The sequence below is a fragment of the Pteropus alecto genome, unplaced genomic scaffold (genome assembly GCF_000325575.1).
Source record: "Pteropus alecto unplaced genomic scaffold, ASM32557v1 scaffold920, whole genome shotgun sequence".
NCBI lineage: Eukaryota > Metazoa > Chordata > Mammalia > Chiroptera > Pteropodidae > Pteropus > Pteropus alecto.
The window spans coordinates 15,571-27,733 of record NW_006429596.1 but is presented as its reverse complement, the minus strand read 5'-3'; the positions used below and the strand labels follow the sequence as shown (position 1 = coordinate 27,733).

The 12,163-nt window shown below is 41.3% G+C and overlaps 1 long non-coding RNA gene across 1 annotated transcript; it reads right to left on the bottom strand.

Annotated features, from left to right (window-relative positions):
- Positions 1-5,555: 5,555 nt before the first annotated feature.
- LOC102889441 lies at positions 5,556-9,709 on the bottom strand. Its single transcript, XR_439057.3, has 4 exons — positions 9,509-9,709; positions 8,742-8,794; positions 8,090-8,116; positions 5,556-7,048 (listed from the first exon to the last, which is right to left on the bottom strand). It is a non-coding gene; the product is annotated as an uncharacterized LOC102889441 (long non-coding RNA).
- Positions 9,710-12,163: the final 2,454 nt, after the last annotated feature.

Sequence of the window (12,163 nt, the reverse complement as noted above, 5' to 3'; positions counted from 1 at the left end):
GAAAAAAAGAGATGAAGCCATTAGAATGGGCCCTAATCCAACATGCCTGGCGTCCTTATAAAAAGAGGAAATTTATACACAGAGACAGAGATCCAGAGAAAAGGCCACGTGAAGAGTAGAATTATGCTGCCATAATGAAGGAACATCACAGAAGCTAGGAGAGAGGCATGGATCAGATGTTTCCTCACAGCCCTCAGAAGGAGCTGACCCTATCTACACCTTGATCTTGGACTTCTGGCCTCCAGGACTGTCAGACAATAAAGTTCTGTTGTGCTACGCTGTCCAGTTTGTGGGACAGCAGCCCTAGCAAACTAATACATTATATCTAAAAGTAAAAATAAACAGATAAGTTTCATTACGTTTTATTTAATATTAAATGTTATGATTTCAACATGTAATCAATATAAAATTATTTATGAGATATTTTACACTTGTTTTCATTCTAAGTCTTTGAGATCTGGCGTGTGGTTTACACTCATGGCACGTGTCCATTTGGACTCACCCAGTTTAAAGGGCTCAGGAGCCACACACGGGGATGACTCTCAACCTGGATAGTGCTGACCTGAGTGGCACCTGTCAGAACTCTGAGCTGCAGATTCCCACCTAGACACGCCTCTTGGGAAGGGGATTCTCTCTCCATCATGCAAAGCTGTTCCTCTGGGTCCAGCTAGGACATAATGTCTACTTTAAAGAGTTGATTTCCTAGAATGAGGGAAACCATAAGGGCCTGGACAAACATGCAGGGGACAAAGCTACCCCAAGTTAGTATTAGCCACATAAGATTTTGGGAGTCTCTCAAAGACAAGTAGGATAAGGCTTCAGAAGCAACCCAGTGAAACTACCCCTTTACAACCTTAAATATAAAAATCTTTCACCTATGTGGGAAAAACAATGTCTCTTTCTCTATTTGTTAGGGTTTCAGGCACACTGGTCCTTGTATTTTAGACCAACCATTATGAGGTTAATGGGCACTTTAAACACCGGAGAGACAGCCTCTGACATCTGAGGAGATTAAGTCCCCACCACAAGCGGCTGTGTGAGATATGGAACGTCGCCCTTACCTGCCAAGAGAAGGTGTTTAGTTCTTCAGCATCATGTATCTGTAGATGCTTCTCTGAGAGGGGTCCAGGGGCCACATCCACGGTCGTGTCCTTGAAGCCTCCAGTCCCTAAAATTTAAAGCACATTCCTCGGCCATCCATCATCAACACCTGTGTCTATAGGATGGAGTGCATGCAGCACTGAGAACAGAGGAGGGACCGGAAACAAAATGATGCATGGTTTGGAGAGTCCAAAGTCAAAACTTACTGCGTCTTCCTTCCCTCCATGCTGCCAATTCCCATCACTGATTTTTTTTTTTTAAACTGGGGACCACCACCTCCCCTCCTGTCAGAAGATGCAGTGAGATTGTTGGAGTGAGCCTTGGACCATGTCACGCCCAAGCCCAGTTTGTAGCCAGATTTCCAATTCCATGAGCTAACACATCCCCTTTTGCAGCTAAAGTCAGCTTGTGCTGGGTTTTTATTTGTAAACAAATATAGGTTCTAGGTGACCCCAAAATTCCCCATAGAGTTGGAACTCTAAACTGTGCAATGGGCTTGAGTTTGGGGTTAGCAGCAACACCTCCATCGCAGGCTGGAGAACAGGACAGCCTTGTTGAGCAGCAGCAAATGCTCAGTTGTCATTTGCTGTTCTGGTACTCGGATGCTATTGAATCAATGGTCCTTCAGATGCGGCTGCAATGAACACGAACACCGTGGATATTTAATGCGGCGTCCTTGTGCATTTCCATAAGGTAATGTCTAGGAGTCTATTTGCTCACTCATAGGACATGCACATATTGTGACTGAGTGCTATTGAACTTCTCCATATACCCTCGATCAGTTCAGCCTTAACAGTGTTTAGCAGTGCCTGTCCCCAACTCTCTATCAAGCCCGGGTACTACCACTTTTCTTAATATTGTCCAAATTGTTGGACCTTTACAACCCCCTCATGTGCAATTAACTGATTCCTCTGCAACCCCAGAGACCCTTTCTGCAGCACTCATCAACCATATCATAGTTATTCGTTTCCATGTGTTAAAGAAAACAATATTCTAACCTTTGTGAAAGCCGAGAAGGTGTACTTTATCCAGAGGGACTACTGCAATAGGGTTTGAAGCGGGTGATGGAGATTGGGTTCAATGCCAAATCAACAAAGAAAAGTGAGACCATATAGCCAAGGAGCAGGGTGGGGCCTCAGTGGATGGAAAATTACCGAGAAGGTAGAGTGTAAACTGACCTAAGAGAATTCTTACTGAAGGCAGGCCAGGCTGAGCAGATATTACCTGGGGATGGTGAGTGATGAGGAATTTAGTCAGATAGAGAGGGTGATTAGATATCAAGAGTGGGGGATTCTGGCTTAACTGACTTTAGCAGGATTCTTGCTAAATCTGGACTCTACAAAGGCGGAGACGGAAACCCAAGGTCAAGCCTTGTTGACCTGAGGGCTCAGAGGAGCCTGGCTAATATCTGGTCAAGGAGAGGGTCTTTGTTGTATGTTTCCCTCCACCCTGTACCATTCATCTCCTAACCATGGTGTTGGGAGAGAGAGAAAGGGATCGAGTGATGTATTGATGGACATTTTAAAAGGACATATCAGGGAGATACAAGAGAGAGTTTATAATTTATTGGAGACTACCATGAACGCTATGCCAATATATTTTAAAGCTGAGATTAAGTGGACAATTATCTAGATAAATGTAAACTAAAACTGGCTCAAAAAAAAAAAATGGATGAAGTGAATTGAGCAATCACCACTAAAGAAGTTAAAGTGACAGCCAGTATTATCCTTCTGCCAGGCCCTGGTGTCTTTTGGGGAGAGTTCTAACAAATCTTCAAGTTAAAGACAATCCTCAACCAACTCTCTCAGAGAATTGAATGTTTAAAAAGAGAACATTTCCTAACTCATTTTAGGAGGCTAGTGTAGTTGATATCAAAACCAGACAAGGAAATGATGGACCAGTTTTACTTACTAAAATACATACAAAATCAAATTAAATATTAGGGAACCGAATCCAGAATTAATAATGACAGACAAGTAAACAAAAAGTTATCATGACAAAGTAGAGTTTATACCAGGAATACAAGTAAGTTTCAATATCAGAATAATTCTCCACGTAGCTCAATAGATTTAGCACAACCCATTAAATTCAACCCTATTTTGTGAACAAAAATCCTGTGAATCTCCTAAAAACTGGAAAGGGAAACACACACCTCCTTGAAGAACTGTCCGAAGACTAGATTTGCTTGTGGAATTAACGCACTCAGAACAGGGCCGGCACCCACTAAACACTAAACAGCTGTGCACCTACCCCGATGCCACTTTTCCCTCACAGGTCCCGTCCCTGTCTTTCCCCTGATGTGAAGGTCGGTTTTCTCAGTTGTACCTTCTGGATCATTCAATTACTCTTTCAGCAATTACATTCCAGTTATTCAGCAACTACACTGAACTTGGTTGGCTTATGTTCTTAATTTCTGGGAACTCTCTCTCATTCTGATGTACCTCTCCATGGAGGTTCACGGAGCAATCTTCCTGAATCCCTAAAAAGTCATAAGGATGTCTGAGTCTTCTAAATTTTTAAATGAACTTTCCCCAGTTATGCGTCCATTTATTCTTCATCTGTTTGTTAGAGAGGATGAGAGCCTCTATGTCTGTGAGGTTCTTACCAAATGCTGTTATTGCTAAATATTAAAATGTAGCCCAGTATTTTGCAGAGGTATCTGTAACCTCATGAGCTTAGCCCTGAATTCAACCTGGTAAGTGTAGCCAACCACCAAGAAGACATCAACATATAATTAACCTGATAGTGTGTGTAAGCGATGGCTAAGTCTTTCTTCCAGGAGACAGAACTTTGGATGTGAAGCCCATCTCCTCTACTTGCATTAAATAAATAAAACTAAGGACAACCACATCTCTTTTTTGAATAGAACTCCAAAGGCGGCAAAAGCTTTGAGTTCCATAACGCATTTGCTCCACATCCTGCCTACACTCGATGTCCTCACAATGTATGCCTTGGTCACCTGGCCTTCCTCATTGCCCCCTTTTCCTGTTTTGTTACAAATCATTCTCAAATGTGTTATGCTTCTTGGTTGTAAAGTCCATATTCATTAAGGACTCACTTGATCATCAAGGGCATATGGTGAAGGCCTGCTCTGTGCTTCTTTGTCTATACTGGAGGGTTTTTTTTCTTCTTAAAAAAGAGGGCGGATGCACAAAACTTAACACTTTTTTTTGTTTTCATATTTCATATTGAATATATTTAAAATGATTATTTATAACATCTATGCAAGGCATAGAGAACAATAGTGTTTTAAAAAATCCACTACGTGTCTTCACTCAGTCTCAGGAAGCCAGTTCCTCATGGCCTGTGTGCTCCAACCCGCCCCAGCTCCCCAGCTCACTCGCCCCCAGCAGCATATGCAAAAGAGTCTCCTCCCATGGCTGCATTATTTTTCAACCACGCTGTATCTTAAAAAACCTATATTTCATTTTGAGTCCTTTGGAACTCTATACAATAAAATTACACTGAATTTTCTGCTACTTGCTTTGTTCAGTCAAAATGACCTTCCCAAGATCCACTCATGTAGACATGCGTGGCTGGCTATGGCCTTTGCATTTTCGTTGCTATGTATTATCCCATTGTGTTAATTAACCACATTTTATTTCTCTCAGATTGGTTGCTGGTGAACTTTTAGGATGCTTTTTGATTTTGTTCTCGGGCTACACAAACACTGCCTCTAGGACAACCCTCTTTGTATGTGTCTGCTGTTGCACACACACCTTCCTGGGCTGCGACATCTTCACTTTTATTGAAGTTCACTTTTATTTTATTGCTTGTTGCTGTGTTAGGGGTCCTTTATATACTCGGGGTATAATTCTTTGTCAGCTGTATGTGTTGTGCATTGCTTTCCCAGTTTGTGGCTTGCCTTTTTCCTTTTTTTATACTGTCCTTTCATAAATAGATATTAATTTTAGTATAGAATTTATATTTTGTGCCTTTACATTTTGTGCTTTTTCTACCTAATTTAGAATACTTCCCCAAGGCCGTGTATATGCATGTGTGTGTGTGACCAATTTTTCCAGTATCATTTATGAAAAGTGCTTCCTTCCCTCAACTTATTTGTAATGCCACTTCCGTTAGAAAGTTTCCACGTATGTGGGGGTAATTCTTGATTTTATAGTTTCCCAGTGTCCCAATAGAACATTGCCTTAAACAGTGCAGCGATTACACATCGTGACAACTAGTAGGGCAGTTGCCACCTTGCGGACTCTCCTTCAGGGCCATTTGTTATACTGTTTAATTTCAGAACTGGCTTCTCAGGTTAAAATAAAAGAATGAGCATTTGATCTGGACCCTCATATTTCTAAAGATAATTTGAGGAGAATGGATATTTCCATCGTACTCAGTCTTCCTATTTAATGAACGTAGTCTCTCTCTCTCTCTCCATCTATTTAGTTATCTATCATCTGTTAGTTGTCTTTCAGCTAAGTTTCATGTTTTTCTATATAAAGGGATTGCACATAAAGTTGTTTATTCTCAGATCAATATTACAAATATTATCTTTAAAAAGCACATTTATGATTATAAAGCAAGCAGTGTCATTGAGTATCATTACAAATTGTACATGTAGCAATCTTGGTAAATTATAGTATCAACCTTGTTAATTTATCAGTTTCTTTTGAGTTTTCCATAAAGCAATAATACCATCATTACATTATGATGTTTTTTTCTTTTTTGGTTCTCAGACATTTTATTTTATCATTTTGTCATGCTGCATGGCACGTACCCCCGATATCCAGTTTAACGTGGTGATGGCGGCCACCTTGCCTCGTTCTCAGATCTTAAAGAGTACATTTGCAGTAGCATTTTGTAGACACCTTGTATGAGATTAGGAAAGCTTTTTTAAATTTCTGGTTTGCTGAGTTTTTAACATAAACTGAGGCTGAATTTTTAGGTGGAGTTTTTTTGAAAGCGTCTTCTGAAAATTTTACATAGTTTTCCTCTTTTAAACCATTAATGCTATGAATTAAACTGATTTTTCTACTGTTAAACTAAGTGTATTCTTGAAATAAAACCACATTTTGTACACATTATCTTTTTCATTCATTGCCGGAGTGTGGTTATATATATATAGACATATATCCTGTGGGACATTTGTATGTGCTGATACTAGCCTGTCGTTTTCCTTTCTGAGTTTGTTCTGGTTTGGAGGTCAAATTTAGACTGGCATCACAATAATTGCTGGGAGAGTGTTCTCTTTTCTATATGCTGTAAGAGTATGTGTAAAATTAGAATTAATTGTTACTTCGATGTTTAGGAAACTCCCTGTCAAATTATCTAGATTTTGTGTATTCTTTATCGGAAGGATCAAAAACACTAACTCAGTTTCTTTATTGGTGAAGAGGATCACTCATGCTTATTTTCTCCTTGACTCAGTTCCGGATTCATTTTATTTTTCTAGGTATTCATTCCTAACTTTTGAAATTATTTGCAATAAGGATATTCGTGATATCCTTCTGCTGTCTAATGTCTGCCATTGTTTCCTTTTTTTTCACCCTTAATATTGCTTATTGTGCCTGCTCTCATTTTTCTTAATAATCTGGCCAGAAGTTTGCTTTTTAAAGAACCATCTCTGGAATTTGCTGATTCTGATACATATTAACTAGCCAGATTTCAATGACAAGGGTAGGCTTCCTACAGACTCCCGGATGTACCTTTTCATCTGTTGATTCTGAAGGGAGGAGCTTGACCAGGCAGCCTGGAGGGGCCTCATGTGGAGTGAAGTGAGGAGAGAGGCTTCTCCTTCTCTCTGAGGGGAAAAGGATCCCCTAGTGAGAGAAGAGAAGCTTGGGATCAGTCAGCAGTGCAGTAAGCAGGGCAGGTTGCATTATTTCTTTTTTACTTCCGAATAAACCATTTTTGTGGCCGTTGAGGACAGGGAGGCTGAGGTTGGTCTCTTTGGTTCCTGGGCACTGAAGTTCAGGGAACATTATGTAACTTCATCGATCTGAAAGGCATGAGCAGCGGTCAGTTAAGTCAGTGTCATAGGTCAGGCTTTCACCTTGTCTGGCGTGATTCAGCACTACTTGCTTTCACCACTTTGAAACTTTTAGCTTTGGAGAGGGCTTTTATTACCCATTATCTCTGCTTGCTGACATCCCGTTAATGATCATTAGAAGAGGTAGATTATGATATTCATACAACGGAATATGATGATACAACAATGAGAACGAACAACTACAAATGCATACCACAAAATGGATGAATCTCACAAAAACGATTTGAATGAAAGAAGCCAGACACATTCAAGGATATGCTGTGTTTTTCCTCTTATATACAAAGATATATTATGTAAGAGCATAAATAGGAAAAACTAATTTAGTGCATTGGAATTCAGAATAATGGTTAGTTACTTTTTGGAGGAAAGTAACTGGAGGGTTTCTCTGAGGGTGATGGCGGCATGTTTTGTTTCTTGATTTCAGTGCTGTTTAACTGGCTACGTTCGACGTGTGAAAATTTATATCATTACAATATACTTATGATTTAAGCACTTTTCAGTATACGAGTGTGCTCCATTGACAAATTAAGATGAGAGAAATTGGGTAAAATTATTATAAAGTAAAGGAGTCAAGACCTCGGACCCATTGGAATGGACATTATCCTTTGGCAGTAAGAGCAGGGCCAGGCTGAAGGTAGAGGAGGGAGGATGACCCAGTGCCTTCCTCATGCTGGGCATGGTGCTGGTGCTTTGCATTTGTGATCTCGTTTAATTCCGTCAGTCTTTCTCGAAGTGGGCAGCATGCCCATTTTACAGATGACAAAGCCGAGGATCGAAGAAGTTAAGTTACTTGCCCAAGGTCACAGAGCTACTAAGAGTCACAGGCAGGATTCATCCCAGGACAGGGAAAACTACAGAGCCCATGGGACTAGTTAACCAAATAGTTAACTGGGACCCAAACTTGATCTCACATTTGTGTCTTCAAGAGTAACCCATTCTACACGGAGCTATTTACATGACAAAGTGAGCCAAGAAACAGGCTACCCTTACCTGGTTAGGCGAGTTGTCAGAGTGACCCTGTTTTGAGGAAGAGAAAGAAGAGTTAGTGGTCCATGAAAATGCAGAGCTGAGATATGGCTTTAGAGGGTGGTCCTGTGCTGCTGTGATCTGGAGCCGAAGCAGGTGGCAGGTAGTGGGAGGGTGGGGCGAGGAGGTGGCCCATGATCACTTAAGGAATTCGCTTCCCTCAGAGAGGGGACAGGAGTAGAACCACAGAGGGCCCAATTGACTTCTGAAGACTTTTTCCAGTTCACAGTGCCTTGATTTTTGCCCAGATGTGTTTCTCAGCAACAGGCGCCAGTGGCAAGGAGTGGCAACAAGGCCCGCAGCACCCAGAGCACCACAAGACAGGGAGAGCACCCACGCCCGTCACAGAGGCAGGAGGGGCAGGGGGAAGGGTGAGGAGTGGCTCCCGGAAACATGGCCCTCTTACCCAGGCCTGCCATCTTACTTGGCCTAGGCTGAGCGAGTCTCCCCCAGGGCTGTGTCTCAGGGGAAACTTTTGTGGCTAGAAGGGTGTGAGGACTTAAGGTTGGGAAACAGAGATCCCAGAGGGGCGGGACTATTTGGGAATCCAGGATTCCCCACTGGGGCAGGGCACATGGTAGAATACATCAGCTCACTGGGTGATGGCTTTACTTACTTTAGTTGGAGGCTGAGGGTTTGTGCTCTGTGTGATCGCGCTGGTCACTTGCCCTAAATAAATATCAGACATTGTGACTGCTATTCCCAAGCACAGGTTCTTTGCCCCTTGAGTGAGGAAGGACACTGTCCCAGATAATTCCGTGGGGCTCCTCAGCGTTCGTTTACACCAGGTCGGCCCTGCCTTTCCTCTCAGCGCCTCCTCTCCAGTGTGCCCGCCATCCCTCCTAGTGCGCACGCCTGTCCTGCTGCTGATGTTCACGCTTAAGCTCTCTCTTTAACTGCTCTGAGCCTACTTCTGCCCTGACACCCTTCCCTTTCGTGCATAGATGCTGTTTTTCTCACTTTGTTTATTGCCCAAGAAGCCTCTGATTTCTACTTTTTCTTGGATTCTCTTCCTCTCTTATCTCTCCCTCCTCCTCCTCCTCTGGTTGACAGAGCTCACACCTTATTTTTCTCTTGCTCTTCCTTTCATCTCATTTGTTTTCCTTCTTGGACCTTGGTTTCCCTGAATGGGAGACCGAGGAACATAATTGGATCTGTCTCCTCTAAACCAGATGGGGATGGGAATAACCAAGTCCAAGAGAGAGTTGGGTACAGGAAGCTTGAAGACCAAGGAAGGAGCGGCCACAGGAATTAGTGCCGAGAAGCAGGAGTTTAGGAACGAGGAGGAGCAGATCCAGGCCCAGAGACAGAGGGAAATCTCCCCTCTCCCAAGCATGGCGCTTAGCCTTGCAGGAAGCTGCACAGGAGGAAAGGCCATCATACCCTCCAGTCTTTCTGCTGTACAGAAAGTACGCCAGGGCTGCTATCAGAGCCACCCCGACCAGGACTCCAATCACGATGCCGACGATAGCCCCGTCTGAGAGGCCAACACTCTCTGCTGTTGAGTCATCTGTCGTGGATAGAAAAGGGAAGAATAAATGAAGGTGATGTTATTTTTACAGTGGGGGTGGCCTGGGGAACAACTCTCAACATCGAGTGGTCTCTACTCGTTCCTCCAAGGTGTACATTTTCTGTGGGATGGCTGCTGTGAGGCGATTATATCCATGTCTTTTTTTTTCTCGCAGTGTATTTCTAGGTTGGTGGTCAGACCTGCCTCGATTCCACCCTGGCCTTTCTGCACCGTGTCATGGTTGCATCTTTTTCTGTGTACCAGGTGTGGCAGCCATGAATCTGTGCCTCTCGGGTCTTTCTCCCTTGTGCTGGGGACTTAAATGACGTTCAGAATGCACCACCTCCTCTGCACAGAGACCACGCTTCCCATAGGCTCCATCTAGGACATGAAATCATCTTAATTCTGTGAGAAATGGTTTTCCTCTGATGGGTGATGGATACCAGCTTTTGCCACTTCTATTCAAGCTCAAGGAGCCCCCGTCAGCCTTGCTGATGCTGCATTGCAACCTAAAACTTCCTTCTCCTTCTCCTTCGCAGCTATCAGATTGCATTGTGGTCTGAGGACTCTCCCAGGCTCTTCCCACTCCCATCCCACTTTCCTTCCCAGGCAATTTTCCTGATAAATATCTTGTATGTCTCATCCCATCTTGGCTGCATCTCAGGGGATGAAAACTAACAAACCAGGCTTGAAACTTTTGCACTCAACTCCTTTTTATCTTTTCCCATATTTAGTCAGTAACCACGTCCCAATGATTTTTGTGTGTAATGCCCCCCACCCAATTATAATACATTTTGCATCTGTTTTTTCTTTTTTATTTTCACTGCTCTCATTCAACTCAAAGTTAATGATTAATGTCAGCTACTGTTATGGGGCACTTACTATGATGTCAGCCTCTGTGCTAAATACTTTACATGCGCCTCATTTGATTCATGTAATAACCCTGTCAGGTAGACATTATTTCCACTTTAGGATGAAAAAGCTGAGGCTTAGAGCAGTGAAAAATTTACCCAAAGTCATATGACTTGTAAGAAGTGGATCTGGGATTTGACTCTAGAACCATCTATCTTCACAGCGGCTATTAATAGTGGTAATAATAGCAGCTAACACTCACGGACCATTTCCTGTGTGTGTGGCATTTTGATAAGGGTTTAACTGATTATTACATTAAATATATAAAACTACACCATGAAGCAGGTACGCTTATTTCAATTTTCAGTTGAGGAACATGATGTGTTAAGACTCTTGTGCAAGGAATTTGTCATTGTAAATGCTTACATGAAAAAGGAAGATCTCAAATCAGCAACCTAACTTTACAACATAAGGAACTAAAAAAAAAAAAAAAAAGAAGAAGAAGAACAAATTAAACCCAGAGCTAGAAGAAGAAAGGAAATAATAAAGATAAGAGTGAAAATAAATAAAATAGAGAATATAAAAACAACAGAGAAAACCAATGAAACCAAAAGTTGGTTTTTCAGAAAAAAATAACAAAATTGACAAACTTTTAGCTAGACTGACTAAGAAAAAAAGAAGATTCAAATGACTAAAATCAGAAAAGAAAATGAGGAAATTATTCTCAATTATACAAAAATAATAATGAGTTATAAGAATAGTATGAATAAATGTACGCCAAAAAATTGGATAACCTAAATGAAATGGACAAATTCCTAGAAATACAAAACCTACCAAGATGGAATCACAAAGAAACAGAAAATATGAATAGACCTATAACTAGTAAGGAGGATGAATCAGTAAAAGCATTCAACAAAATACATCATCCTTCCAATGATAAAAACACTCAAACTAGGAAAAGAAGGAAACTATCTCAATAAAATAAGGGCCATATATGAAAAATCCACAGTTAACATCATTCTTAATGGTGAGAGACTGCAAGTTTTCCCTCTAAGATCAGGAACAAGACAAAGATGCCTGCTTTTGCCACTTCTATTCAAGATATTATTGGAAGTCCTTGTCAGAGCAATTCGGCAAGAAAAAGAAATAAAAGGCATCCAAATTGCAAAGAAGTAAAATGATCTTTGTTCACAGATGACATGAAGTCACATGTAGAAAACACTAAAGTTCCCACAAATCAACCATTGGAAGTAGTAAACAAATTCAGCAAGGTTGCAGGATACTAAATCAACATGCAAAAATCAGTGAACAATCTGAAAAGGAAATTAAGAAAACAATTTCATTTGCAACAACAACAAAAAGAATACAATACTTAACCAAGGAGACTTGTACAGTGGAAAACTATGAAAGATCGCTGAAAGAAATCAAAGACATAAATAAATGGAAAGACATCCTGTGTTCATGCACTGGGAGGTTCGATGCTGTCAAGATGACAGTACTACTCAAAGTTATCTACAGATTCAATTTCTATCAATTCCCAATGACTTTTTTTTTGCAGAAATAGAAATATCCAACCTAAAATTCAAGTGAAATTTCAAGGTACTCCAAATATCCTGATTTTTGACAGGGTGCCAAGAGCATTTGATAGGGGAAAAAGGCAACCTTTTCAACAAATG